Here is a 13,409-nt window from a genome sequence, read left to right as displayed (position 1 = left end):
GAATAGCAGAACACATACAAATATAATATATATATATATATATATATATACATATATATATATATATATATATATATATATATATATATATTATTATATATATATATATATATATATATCTATATATATATATTATATATATATTATATGTATTTAAAATATATATATATATAATGTATATATATATATATATATATATATATTATATACATATTTATTATATATATATATATGTGTATATATGTGTGTGTGTGAGACTTGTATAGTGAAAAATTCATTCAAATGAGACAAATCACGGAATTTTCAGAATCCACTTCGTCTCCCTTTTTCCCTCTTAAGTTCTTTCGGTAACTTACCGGGAAACAAACAATAGAAACAAACAATTACCGGGAAACAAACAATTATTATAGAAACAAGCTATTACCAGGAAACAAACAGTAGGAAAAAAGTTTACGTCCCTCCAGAAACAAAGCTGAACTCTTTTATGTTATACTCTAGAAACATCGCTTAAAAAAAATTACCTTATACTTCAGTAACAGCGCTCCAAAAAGTCCTTCCACCTTGAGAAACAATACTGAAAAATTTCCCCTTTCCTTAAGAGCAACACTAAAAAATGCTCCTTCCTTTAACAACAGCACTAAAAAAATAAATACGATCTGCTGAGGCACGGACCTCCTGGAAATAAAACAAAATACGGTCTGCCGAGGCACGGCACCCGTGAAAAATGAGAATCATTACTATAAAAAAAAAGCGAACACCTGACGCCGACGGTGGAATCGGCGTCCATTCATGGATTTCAAGTCTATTTGCATATAAAGTCCCGCCACTCGACGATACTCCTCTTGTTTACATAGTAATCTCGCTCGATATCAATTTAAAGTTTTTTTTTTTCCGTCTGTGTCGCAACTCTGGAGGAGGAATCTCTCTCTCTCTCTCTCTCTCTCTCTCTCTCTCTCTCTCTCTCTCTCTCTCTCTCTCTCACGCTGGGGTGGATGAAAGGACACGAAAGAGATCATTAGATGTTGTTCCTTCGGCGGCCTTTGTTCTGGAGTGTCTTAAGACTTTCACACTTTTTCTCTTCTCTCTCTCTCTCTCTCGGTTATATCTGATCTCGGTAATGGTAAAGTAGAGTGAGAGAGAAAGAGAGAGGTCGAGAGCGGTGGTGGTGTGCCGTTGCAACGATTGGGCTGCGCGTCAGGGTGATAGAAATCTTCCTTCAAAAAAAAGAAGAAGAAGAAGATCTAGAAGATCTGGCGTCTTTGTTTACGAGAGGGTTTTCAAACTTCTCTTCGGCACGTCTGAGATTGTCCTTAGAATGCAGGGGTCGTTTGGGGTCGTCAAACTAGTGTCCTTATCTAGTCCAGGGCCGAAATTAACGAGAAAACTACGGGGGAATAAACGAAGGACATAATTTTCGTTGGGTGATGCGTCAGGGAGATAAAGAAAGGGATTAAGAAAGGAGTTAAAATGGTCGTGCCGCCACTTCTGTACTTACTATTTTTGTAGTTGTTTGTGAAAGTTATTTTATTGTAGCTGTTTGTGAAAGTTTTTCTCTGTAGTTGTTTGTGAAAGTGTTAAAAGAGTTTAGCCATTTAAAAAGAAAATATTCACACGATGCCAGAATACATAAATAAACAATTCAACCAATTAATACTAATGTTCTTTTAGAACAGTTTGAACAACATCGCCGTGGATAAAAGATTGAATGAAATTCGACCAATCATCGGTACTAATATTCTTTAGTCTTCTCACCTTTCATTTTACGCCTGTTTTTTTGTAGTGTTTGAGAAAGTTTAATTATTTTGTCACTTATAACTAAAAATATTCATAAGACAAAACTTTAAACAACATAGTCATTACGAGGCCAGACTGCATGTATAATCAATTCAACCAATCAGTACTAATTTCTTTTGTGACAGTTAAGCAACAGCGCCGGATATAAAAGATTTAATGATAAAACGCGAATTCTGACTTTCCAATTTATAATAACCTCGATGATAATCATAAAAAAGTTATTTTTGCGCGTGAAGTTTTTTTTTTTTACGTTGCAACCGACCACATGAAAAGTAAAATTCAAAATATCTGTTTTTCTTGTTGTTTTGTCACCCTATTCTTTTAATGCGTTTTGTCACCCTATTCTTTTAATGCTGTTTTGTCACCCTATTCTTTTAATGCTGTTTTGTCACCCTATTCTTTTAATGCTGTTTTGTCACCCTATTCTTTTAATGCTGTTTTGTCACCCTATTCTTTTAATGCTAGTTAGTCACCATATTCTTTTAATGCTGTTTTGTCACCCTATTCTTTTAATGCTGTTTTGTCACCCTATTCTTTTAATGCTAGTTAGTCACCATATTCTTTTAATGCTGTTTTGTCACCCTATTCTTTTAATGCTAGTTAGTCACCATATTCTTTTAATGCTAGTTAGTCACCATATTCTTTTAATGCTGTTTTGTCACCCTATTCTTTTAATGCTGTTTGGTCACCCTATTCTTTTAATGGTATTTTGTCAACCAATTCTTTTAATGGTATTTTGTCAACCAATTCTTTTAATGGTATTTTGTCACACTATTCTTTTAATGGTATTTTGTCAACCAATTCTTTTAATGCTGTTTTGTAACCCTATTCTTTTATTGCTATTTTGTCACCGTATTCTTTTAATGCTATTTTGTTACCGTATTCTTTTAATGCTATTTTATCACCCTATTCTTTTATTGCTATCTTGTCACTGCATTCTTTTAATGCTATTTTGTCACCCTATTCTTTTAGTGCTGTTTTGTCACCCCATTCTTTTAATGTAAGTTAATCACCCTATTCTTGTAATGCTATTTTGTTACCATATTCTTTCAATGTTATTTTGTCACCCTATTCTTTTAATGTCATTCTCTCACCCTATTCTTTTAAATCCGTGATTTGTAAATACATAAAATACTAATTGATTTTCCTCGATGGCTGCGTCGAACGTAATTCTCACGGTGCGCGCGCGATTGGTTTTATTTAAGGAACCGAATACGCGTTCCAGTTCTTCTCCCAAACAAGCCACAATAAGCAGAAGGAATTATTCATGACAGATTAAATAATAATTGAGCTTTTTTACGGCCGGAAAAGAACGTGAACAATGATTACTTTGGTTTATGGCGCATTTCGTTACAATTCTACATTTTTTTTATGACGAATGTAATCATTAATTTCATTTTATTACCACGACGAATGCAAACATTAATTAAAAATTTTTCAGTGACTAAATTACATTTTGTGGTGGAATTTTTTGCGGTGCTTGTAAACAAATGTAACTTTCAATTATCATATTAAGATATTTTTTATAATACTGTATTTTCTGTGTTGCTAACGAGACACATAGAGGTAGTTGAATTCAGAAAAATTTCCTGGGGAGGGGCCACCAATTTTCATATTATACATATACACACATGTATATATATATATATATATATATATATATATATATATATATATATATATATATCTTCAATCAATTTTTTCCCCATTTTTATATTTATGTTATTATTATCTAAATCTTCAATATTATTACTTTATCATTATTTTTCATGGGGGCACGTGCCCAGGTGCCCCCTGATCCGTTAGTGACTCTGACGAAAAAAACAGTTACATTTATAAAGGAATGTAACATAACTTTACATTTTATATGATAAATTTTTACCACCATTGTATTCTATCTTTCATGGTGGATGAATTTTATAAAAAAAATTAACCATTATGTTCTTTTCCATATTTCATGACGAATGTAAACTAAATCATTTTTCCCATTTTCTATCATTTTATGATATTTGAATGCCTTTTTTATTGGAAAAAAGAGAAACATTGCCTTTCGAAAGTCAGGTAAATATTAATTATATTTTTATAAAAAAACGGAGGATTTTTTTGTGAAGGTAATCACGCAAATATTGATTACATTAACGATATTTACCGTGATACTCCGTGTTGCTTCAAATTAGGTTGATGACATTCTGTAATTTTAAAAAATAATTTTATGTATTTTATTTTTCTTGCGTGACGCAAGAAACTTTTTACCGACGTAAAAATATGGTAAGAAATCATTTTACATTCACGAGGACTGTAAATTTTATTATTACAAATATGGAAGCATCGTATTTTGAATAAAATGTTCTTTGGTTTTATGACATTTTATGACATTTTACGACATTTTATGACATTGTATTTTCTCAGTTACTTAGAAGTCTGGTAAGTATAGTTTCACGATGAATATAAATATTCGTGCTGTAAATCTGAAATCATGACAGTTTACGATTTTATGATATTTTAGGACATTTCATGATATTTGCATGGCATTTTTATGGCGAGTTTCAATTAAAATTTTACACGACATTTAAAATTTTACTTTAACCTATGACATTATACGTCATTTAAAAAAATATTTTTATGCCATTTTCTTTGTATATTTTTACGACATTTTTGAAAACGAATTTCAAGTTCAGTTTTACACATTTTAAATTTTATTTTAATCCATGACATTATATGTCATTTTAAAAATATTTTTATGCCATTTTCTTTTCATATTTTTACGACATTTGTAAAACGAATTTCAAGTTCAGTTTTACACATTTTAAATTTTATTTGAACTATGACATTATATTTCATTTTAAAAATATTTTTATGCCATTTTCTTTGTATATTTTTACGACATTTGTAAAACGAATTACAATACCGCAATTTTTCAAGACTAATTTTCACCTGACGTTTTCCCTCTATTGCTTTATGACATGACATTCATGCAGTTTTCCTTTGTGTGCGGCAAGAGAGAGAGAGAGAGAGAGAGAGAGAGAGAGAGAGAGAGAGAGAGAGAGAGAGAGAGAGAGAGAGAGAGAGACTCTCTCGCTGTCACAAAAGGCGCGGGCGAAGACCTGCAGGGGAATCTCGACGACCCAGCTTCCCTGAATTTGATTACGATCATAATGTCCTCCCGAAAAAGACCCTCAACAAGGACTCCCCTCTTTGGTAGGAGCCTTAAAGGACCTCCTTCAAGAATCCCTCGAGGGGAGGATTGTCCTCTGGAGGGGCGAGGTTAGGAGGAAGGGGAAGGGAGAGGTCCTTTGGTGGGGGAGGGGAAGGGAATGGAAAGGTCCTCTGGAGGGGGAGGGGAGGGGAGGGGAGGGAAGGGGGAGTTCTTCCGAAGGGGAAGGGACCGAGTTGAGTGGATCCGTGATTTTTAAGACATTTATGAAATACTTGAAGGATTGTCGGTTGCTGTACTTGCAGATTTTTGCCTTTTTTTTTTTTTTAGTAATTTTAAGTCTCTTATGAAGTAAATGAGATACTTACAGACTTGATAAATTGCTAAAAAGATTTCAGACTTCATGAAATCTAAAAATATTTCAGACTTCATGAAATGCTAAAAAGATTTCAGACTTCATGAAATCTAAAAGATTTCAGACCATGAAATCTGAAAAGATTTCAGACTTCATGAAATCTAAAAAGATTTCAGACCATGAAATCTACAGTGGTTTCAGACTTCATGAAATGCTAAAAAGATTTCAGACTTCATGAAATCTAAAGAGATTTCAGACTTCATGAAATGCTAAAAAGATTTCAGACTTCATGAAATGCTAAAAAGATTTCAGACTTCATAAAGTGCTAAAAAGATTTCAGACCTCATGAAATGCTAAAGAGATTGCTATCCTTAGAAGAAATTTACTTAACCCATTTTTAAAAGTTACTTTTTAGCAGCTCGCGTAGCCTTCCAATAATATAATCACGTGTGATGTCGTCCAACCGATTTCAGGTATTTTAAATACCATTCAGTTTCCGAGAATGTATTCTGTTCATTAGTTGTGTGCCATGTTCCTCTTCTCCAGACAATTCATGACAAGTATCTTCACGAGATATTCACTTGTTGCGAATTGTAGTGCTCTTTTCAGTAAGAATCTGCCGTGAGTAATTTAGGTAACCTTAAGTAATATCGTACGTGATGTATTTATTTCCCGCCACGTGAATTTATTTGTAATTTTTACCAGTGTTCAGACGTGACGTCAGAGTTCTCTTTCGTGAGAGTTAGTTCAAAGGAACTTCGAGTGATATTCGCGTGGGACGCCACTGTACTCTCGAACAATAATGTATTCTAGGTAAACAGTTTTCTGTAACTTCAAGTGACACTTCACAAGATTTTCATTGGAATCGCGCTGATAATTATGTTTGAGTCATTTATCTAGGTGATTCAGTATCAAGTGTTTCATACTGATGAATGAGGTAATAACTTTCGAACTAGGGACTTGAGGTAGTGTGTGTGTGTGTTTGCGTATATAAAAATATATATATATATATATATATATATATATATATATATATTTATATATATATAATATACATATATATATGTACTGTATATATATACATATATATACATACATACATATACACATACACATGCATGTATGTATATATATATGCCAGGATGCACAGTGTCATATCTCAGTGTCATTATTTTATTTGTGTCAAGATCACAAAAAGATGGATATATATATCCGCCTTAACTGCATTAAGTGATTTTTAAATAGTCTGTTACAATCTGTTTCAACTTCAGTCCCGAATTGATTTGATTTATAATAATAATAATAATAATAATAATAATAATAATAATAATAATAATAATAATAATAATAATAATAATAATGGGATAATCCTAAGTGTTTTCCGCAAACCCTCGTTCCTAGCCTCCTTCAACCTGCCGTGATTGATTGACTGAACCGGAATTATCTGGCGTCACGACTGACAGGGTCAGGTTATCGCTGCCGCCGGCGACTTCCGAAGAAAGTCGTTTTATCCATTCACTCCTGCAGTCATTCGTGATTGGTTTTAGGGCGAGCCAATCATCTATCTGTTTCACCATCAAAGAGATTCGCCGACGACCCAAATAAAGTTTCCAATTCCTGAAATTTTTTTTTTTCGTTTGAAGGGAATAATTTCTACCAATTATTTTCTTTCCTTTTTTTTTTACTGTAGCGAATAACAGTTGAGTATTCAAGTAACGTTTCCAATGCATGAATTTTTTTTTTTGCGGGGAACAGTTTCCTCCAGTTTATTTTCTTTATATTTTTTTTCTTTACCGAATGACAATTGAGTGCTCAAATAAAGTTTCCAATTCCTGATTTTTCTTTTGAAAGGAATAATTTCTACCAATTATTTTCTTTCCTTTTTTACCTGTAGCGAATGAGTATTCAAATAAAGTTTCCAGTACCTGTAGTTTTTTTCAGGGAACAGTTTATGCCAATTTATTTTGCTTTTAATTTTTACCGAATGACAATTGAGTACTCAAATAAAGTTTCCAATTCCTGATTCTTTTTTTTTCGGAAAGGTTAATTCCCAAAAATTTATTTTCCTTTTATTTTTTTACCTCAGCGAATGAAAATAAAATACTCAAAGTTTCCATTTCATGAAATTTTATTTTTTCGGGGGGAATACTTTCTAATTTATTTTTCTTTTTTTCCCTTAGCGAATGACAGTTGAGTACTTAACTAAAGCTTGCGATTCCTGAAAAAACTTTTTTTTGAAGGGGATAATTTCTGCCATTGTATTCTTGAGCGAATGACAATTGACTACTTGGTAAACCTTCCAATTTCTGAATTTTTTCTTTTTTTTCGAAAAGAATAATTTCTACCAATTTATATTTTTTACGAATGACAGTTGAGTACTCAAACTTTCCAGTTCCTGAATGTATTTCTTTATTTCTGGGAGATAATTCTTACAAATTTATTTCCTTTATTTTTTTTCCGCAGCGAATGGCAATTGAGTACTCAAAGTTTCCAATTCGCATTTTTGTTCCCGGGGAAAATAATTTCTGCAAATTTATATTCTTTAACGAATAACAGTTGAGTACTCGGATAGCCTTTACAATTCCTGAACTTTTTTTTTCTTGGAGACAAGTTCTACCAATTTATTTCCCTTTTTTTCAATATATTTCCTTTTTTTCTTCAGTGAATGACGATTAAATACTCAAAGTTTCCAGTTCGGGATTTTCTTTTTTCCGAGGTGATGATTCCTACCAATTTATTTCCTTTTTTATTTTTTTCTTATTCAGCGAATGACAATTGAGTGCCAGTGTTAATGCTTCCCTCCCCGGTGTGCCAATTACGGGATTTTATTTACGTGTTAATGAGCTTATTAGCATTCCTGAGAATTTTGTGTTCATTTTTACTCTGCTTGGAATAGATGGACCTCATTTTTCAGAATTTTGTGATGTTTATTTTCTGTCGCCCGTTGTATCTATTCTTACAACGAATGGGGTACATTCTTTCATTATTCTTCTGAACATGATATCGTGCTATTTATATTCTGTCGTCCCTTGTCTCCATTCTTACAACGAATGGGGTACATTCTTTCACTATTCTTTTGAATATTATGATGTGATGTTTATATTCTGTAGTCCGTTGCATGTATTCTTAAAACAATGGTCTACATTCTTTCATTATTCTTTTGAATATTATATTGTGATGTTTATTTTGTTTTCCGTTGTATCTGTTCTTACAACGAATGGGGTACATTCTTTCACTATTCTTTTGAATATTATGTTGTGATGTTTATATTCTGTCGTCCGTTGTATGTATTCTTAAAACAATGGGCCACATTCTTTGTAATATATTCTCCTTTTCAGTACTTTCTTTATTCTTCTGAATATAAATAGTTATTTTCTTAATATATATAGTTCATTTTCATATTGTTATGTACTTCTTGATATTTATTTCAGTTAATTCTTCCTTAATTTTTTCGGATTTTTAGTTTATTCTCACATTTTACTTCGTAGTATTTATTTCAGTTCATTTTTTCTTTCCTTCGTCAGATGATAATTTCGGTGGGCGATTATGTTTTCGGTCGAGTCTTCGTAAATTGTTTCATTTTATTTTTCGCGTCGAATCATGTCGGATAATTTCAGTATTTACCATCGATTGCCAGTGATGTGAAACGAGAACGTATCTATTTATATCGAACGAGAATTTGGAATAACATATATATATATATATATATATATATATATATATATATATATATATATATATATATATATATATATATATATATATATATATATATATATATATATATAGTTTGTTTATTAAAAATTTTTCTGTCTCATTATAGTTTAATCTATATTCTAGGTTTTATTTCTGTCACTGTAATTATGCGACGCCAGTTTCGGTAACCGTAAATGAATGAACCAGTCACTATAATTTACCGTAATTAACTACCAAAGTAATGTTTCTCGAACATTCTTCAACTTCCTATTGTAAAAAGTCATGGATTCCGGAGCCTGCTTAGAAAACTTATGGTTTTTTTTTATCTTGTAACAAAGACGCTTGTGGTTGTGATTAGTGATAATCAATTTTTACTGCCATATTGGCTATTCCTCAAGAAACTTTGTTCAGTAATAACCATATCGGTAAATTTAATGACTCTGTTTCCTCCTTCAGTAATAATAATAATAATAATAATAATAATAATAATAATAATAATAATAATAATAATAATAATAATAATAATAATAATAATAATAACCAGAGATCAGAATAATCATATTGATGAACTTAATGACTCTGTTGTCCCCTTCAGTAGGAGATATAATAATAATAATAATAATAATAATAATAATAATAATAATAATAATAATAATAATAATAACCACGTATCAAAATTATTATTTTGATACATTTAATGACCCTGTTGTTCCTTCAATATGAAATGTGTAATGATAATAATAATAATAATATTAATCATCATAATAATAATAATAGTAATATCATCACCGCGACATCGAGAAATTTAAAGACCCTGTTGTCTCCTCCAATAATAATAATAATAATAATAATAATAATAATAATAATAATAATAAGCCAGATATCTCGAAAGCACTCAAAACTGTCATACACACATCTTGGAGTCGTCTTACTTTCGGCCATCACCTTTTCCGGTACTTAAGCATCACCTGGGGTGACTTACGATGTTTACCGTAGGGGGGGGAAGGTGATTTCAAAGAGGTGTATTGATTCCACGTCGGCTTATTTTTAGAAAATATCCCTTCCCCCCAGCCCTTTAGATGGACAGGTTTCACCCCCTTACTTTGATATGCAGGGGGCTGGGGAGCGGAGAAAATATTCTCCCCCCCCCACACCCTTTACGTGGGCATGTTTCACCCCATTACTTTGATATGCAGGGGATTAGGGGTGGAGAAAATATTCCTCCCCCACTTCTTTAGATGGACAGTTTCACCCCTCTGAGTAGTCAGCTTGGGGGAAAGGTGGAGGGAGAGGGAGGGCTTTTCCAGTCCCCTTCCCAAATGGGGATCTCCACCCTCTTACGTAGAGAGGTCCAACTTGTAAGATCGTCAGCTGTCATAGCAATAGATTTTCCGATAATTTGTCTAACATGGATAATTGCCACTTGTATTTTTGTCATTCAGTGCAATAATCCAAATCTTCAGCCTCTCTTGCGTTCATATTTATATAAATTATTCGTATGATTTTTAGTTATTACCTTTATAAAGTAATTATTGCAGTAGGCTGACTTACTATCTAAAAATATACGGATATATATTTTTAATTTATAACAGATTAATTCATAATCAGTCGGTGTCAATTTAGCGCATTTTATTTGAGGATTTTTCCAAAGACACTGATTTTTCTTTTGCTTATCTAAAAACAAGCACAAGAAAATCAGCGCTCAGGGTTCAAATAAATAAAGAAAATTGATTATACCGATTTCGATTTGAATTAATCTGTTATAAATGGTAAATATTTATCAGCGATGCCAAACTTCTCACACATTTTCTCTTAATTGTTATAATTCTCTCGCAGTTGAATACACTTATCCATTTGTTAAACTGGAAAATTATCACGTATAATCCCTGATTAGCCTCAGTGATGTTGCTGTAATTATATTAAATGTATAATTACCGCAATATCACTGACGCTAATCGGGGATTGTAAGTGACAGTTTTAAAGTTGAACAAGGACGGCATTATAACAGTTCAGAGAAAATGTGTGAGAAGTTCGTCATTACTGATAAATATTTATCATCTATAACAGATTAATTCCAAATCAGTCGGTGTCATTTGAGTGCATTTTATTTGAGGATTTTTCCGAATTACACTTGTGCTCATTTTTAGAAAATAATGATACATTTAATACCTATGTAATTGTTATTATATAATTATAATGTGTGATATCTTAGTAGGCTCGTTAATATTGCTATGATGTAGAAAACGATACCGGAACTTTCAAAGTACGGAAGGAAAATTTTTTATATATTCGTTTTGTAGAGTGAGAAGAACAGGTAACCCAAGAAGATATGCGTCACGGCGCCTCCCGCAAGATTGTAATTACGTCGACATTATTAAAAATGAAATGATGTGTCGTGCTCTTATATTCGTTACTGGAATGGATTTTGGATCTCATTCCCCGTCGCCTGCCCACACACACACACACACACACACACACACACACACACACACACACACACACACACACACACACACACACACACACAGATTCGGTTAAGTACGGAATGATGAGATGGTTATGACTTAAGCGCGTATACATACAGTATATATACGCACATGTATATTTATGCATATTCTGTATACATTCGTTCGTATAAACATACATGGGTGTTGGTATGCTCCTAAGTATTTTTATGGTTATATATATGTATATATATACATATACATATATTTTTTTTATATATGTTTATGTGTATACGTCCAAAAAAATACATGTATATATATGTATGTATGAATGTATAGTGTCTATGTAGAGGAACGTGCATGCAAATGCGTGCGTGCTTGAAATATATCACGTGTCAGACCTATAACTTTAAAAGCTGAAAATATGAAGCTCTCTGAAGGCTAACGAGGGTTAATATGTTAATGAGTGTTACGTAATGGCAATTAGCTAATTAAGATATTGTGCTTCAGTCCGATGACTTTCACGAATTACTATTCATCCTAAGACTCACTGAATTCTGTATATAATATATGTGTGTATATATATTTATATCTATATATGTATTATATATGTATGCACATATATATATATATATATATATATATATATATATATATATATATATATATATATATATATATATATATTTTTATGCACCACAAAATGCATCAACACAGGACCAGGTCCTCTTCACTAATTTCATTGTTCCCATTATTGTTTCCATGTTCACGACATGGTGTGTTTGTCTGTGTGTACTTGTTTCTGTTTGCTCTAAAATTCAGTTTTGTCTCTCATCCTACAAAATGGTGTGGGACACGTATCATACGGTAATGAACATAAAATACATGAACATTCAATCTAAAAGTATACCAGCACTCTATCTTTAGACATTTTATAAATGTATATATATGTATATATAATATATATTTATATATATATATGAATATATATATGCACATATGTATATATATTTTTATATATTATATACTGTATATTTGTGTATATATATGTATATATCATACACAGATATATATACACATGAATATATACATATATATATATATTTATATATGTTATATATATATATATATATATATATTATATATATATATATATATATATATATATATATATATATATATATATATATATATATATATATATATATATATATATAGTATATATATATATATCTTTGCACTGCATAAATTTTGTACAACACCTGCTTTGCAGGACAAACAGTTAGTAGCTGCCTGGAAGCTCAAAGACATGATGATCACACAACATAAAAACAGCTTTGGCTTAGATTCTAATTGAACAACATTGTAAAAATACATTTGACTCATAAGAAAAACAACTGACGAACGAACGCATCAACTAAAAGCGTAGGCATATCATGTTTTGGCACAAATATGAATTGTTACATACATATTATTCAATAAAATACCTCCTTCTTCCTTTTCCTTCGTTTGATTTTTCTGTCTGTTTTTTTTTCCAGTAATATTATGCTTGTTTTTTTTCCTCATCAGGTTTAAGATGTAGTGTCTTTGTTTTTATTATTCTTGCGTTCATTTTCTCGTAATAGTTGGTGCTATTTTTTGTTCTTCGTTCCTGATATTGTTTATGTGCTTTGTGTCTGGATCGGATGAACTAGGAGCTTGCATTCTTTGTCAGAACAGAAAATGTTTTCACACTTTTTAGAAAAGTAACGTTTTCCCATTTTTTTTTTTTGTATACCAACAGAAGATTTTTTCCCCTATTTTCTATGTCGAAAAAGACCTTGCATCAACATTTTTTTTTTTACTTAGAACAGAAATGTTAAATCACTTTTCATTTTAGACCGGAAAATTATTTCCCAATTTTGTTGTTAGTATACTGAATGGAAAATGTCTTACCATTTTCTTCATAATAAGTAAAAGCGTTTCC

At 31.4% G+C, this 13,409-nt stretch overlaps 1 protein-coding gene across 1 annotated transcript in view; it reads left to right on the top strand.

Annotated features, from left to right (window-relative positions):
• LOC136827205 (uncharacterized) overlaps positions 1-13,409 on the top strand; it is a 305,481-nt gene that overhangs the window by 79,123 nt on the left and 212,949 nt on the right. The window lies entirely within an intron of this gene.

The sequence above is a fragment of the Macrobrachium rosenbergii genome, chromosome 1 (assembly GCF_040412425.1).
Source record: "Macrobrachium rosenbergii isolate ZJJX-2024 chromosome 1, ASM4041242v1, whole genome shotgun sequence".
In the NCBI taxonomy this organism is placed as follows: Eukaryota; Metazoa; Arthropoda; class Malacostraca; order Decapoda; family Palaemonidae; genus Macrobrachium; species Macrobrachium rosenbergii.
This window is presented reverse-complemented; position numbering and strand designations above follow the sequence as displayed.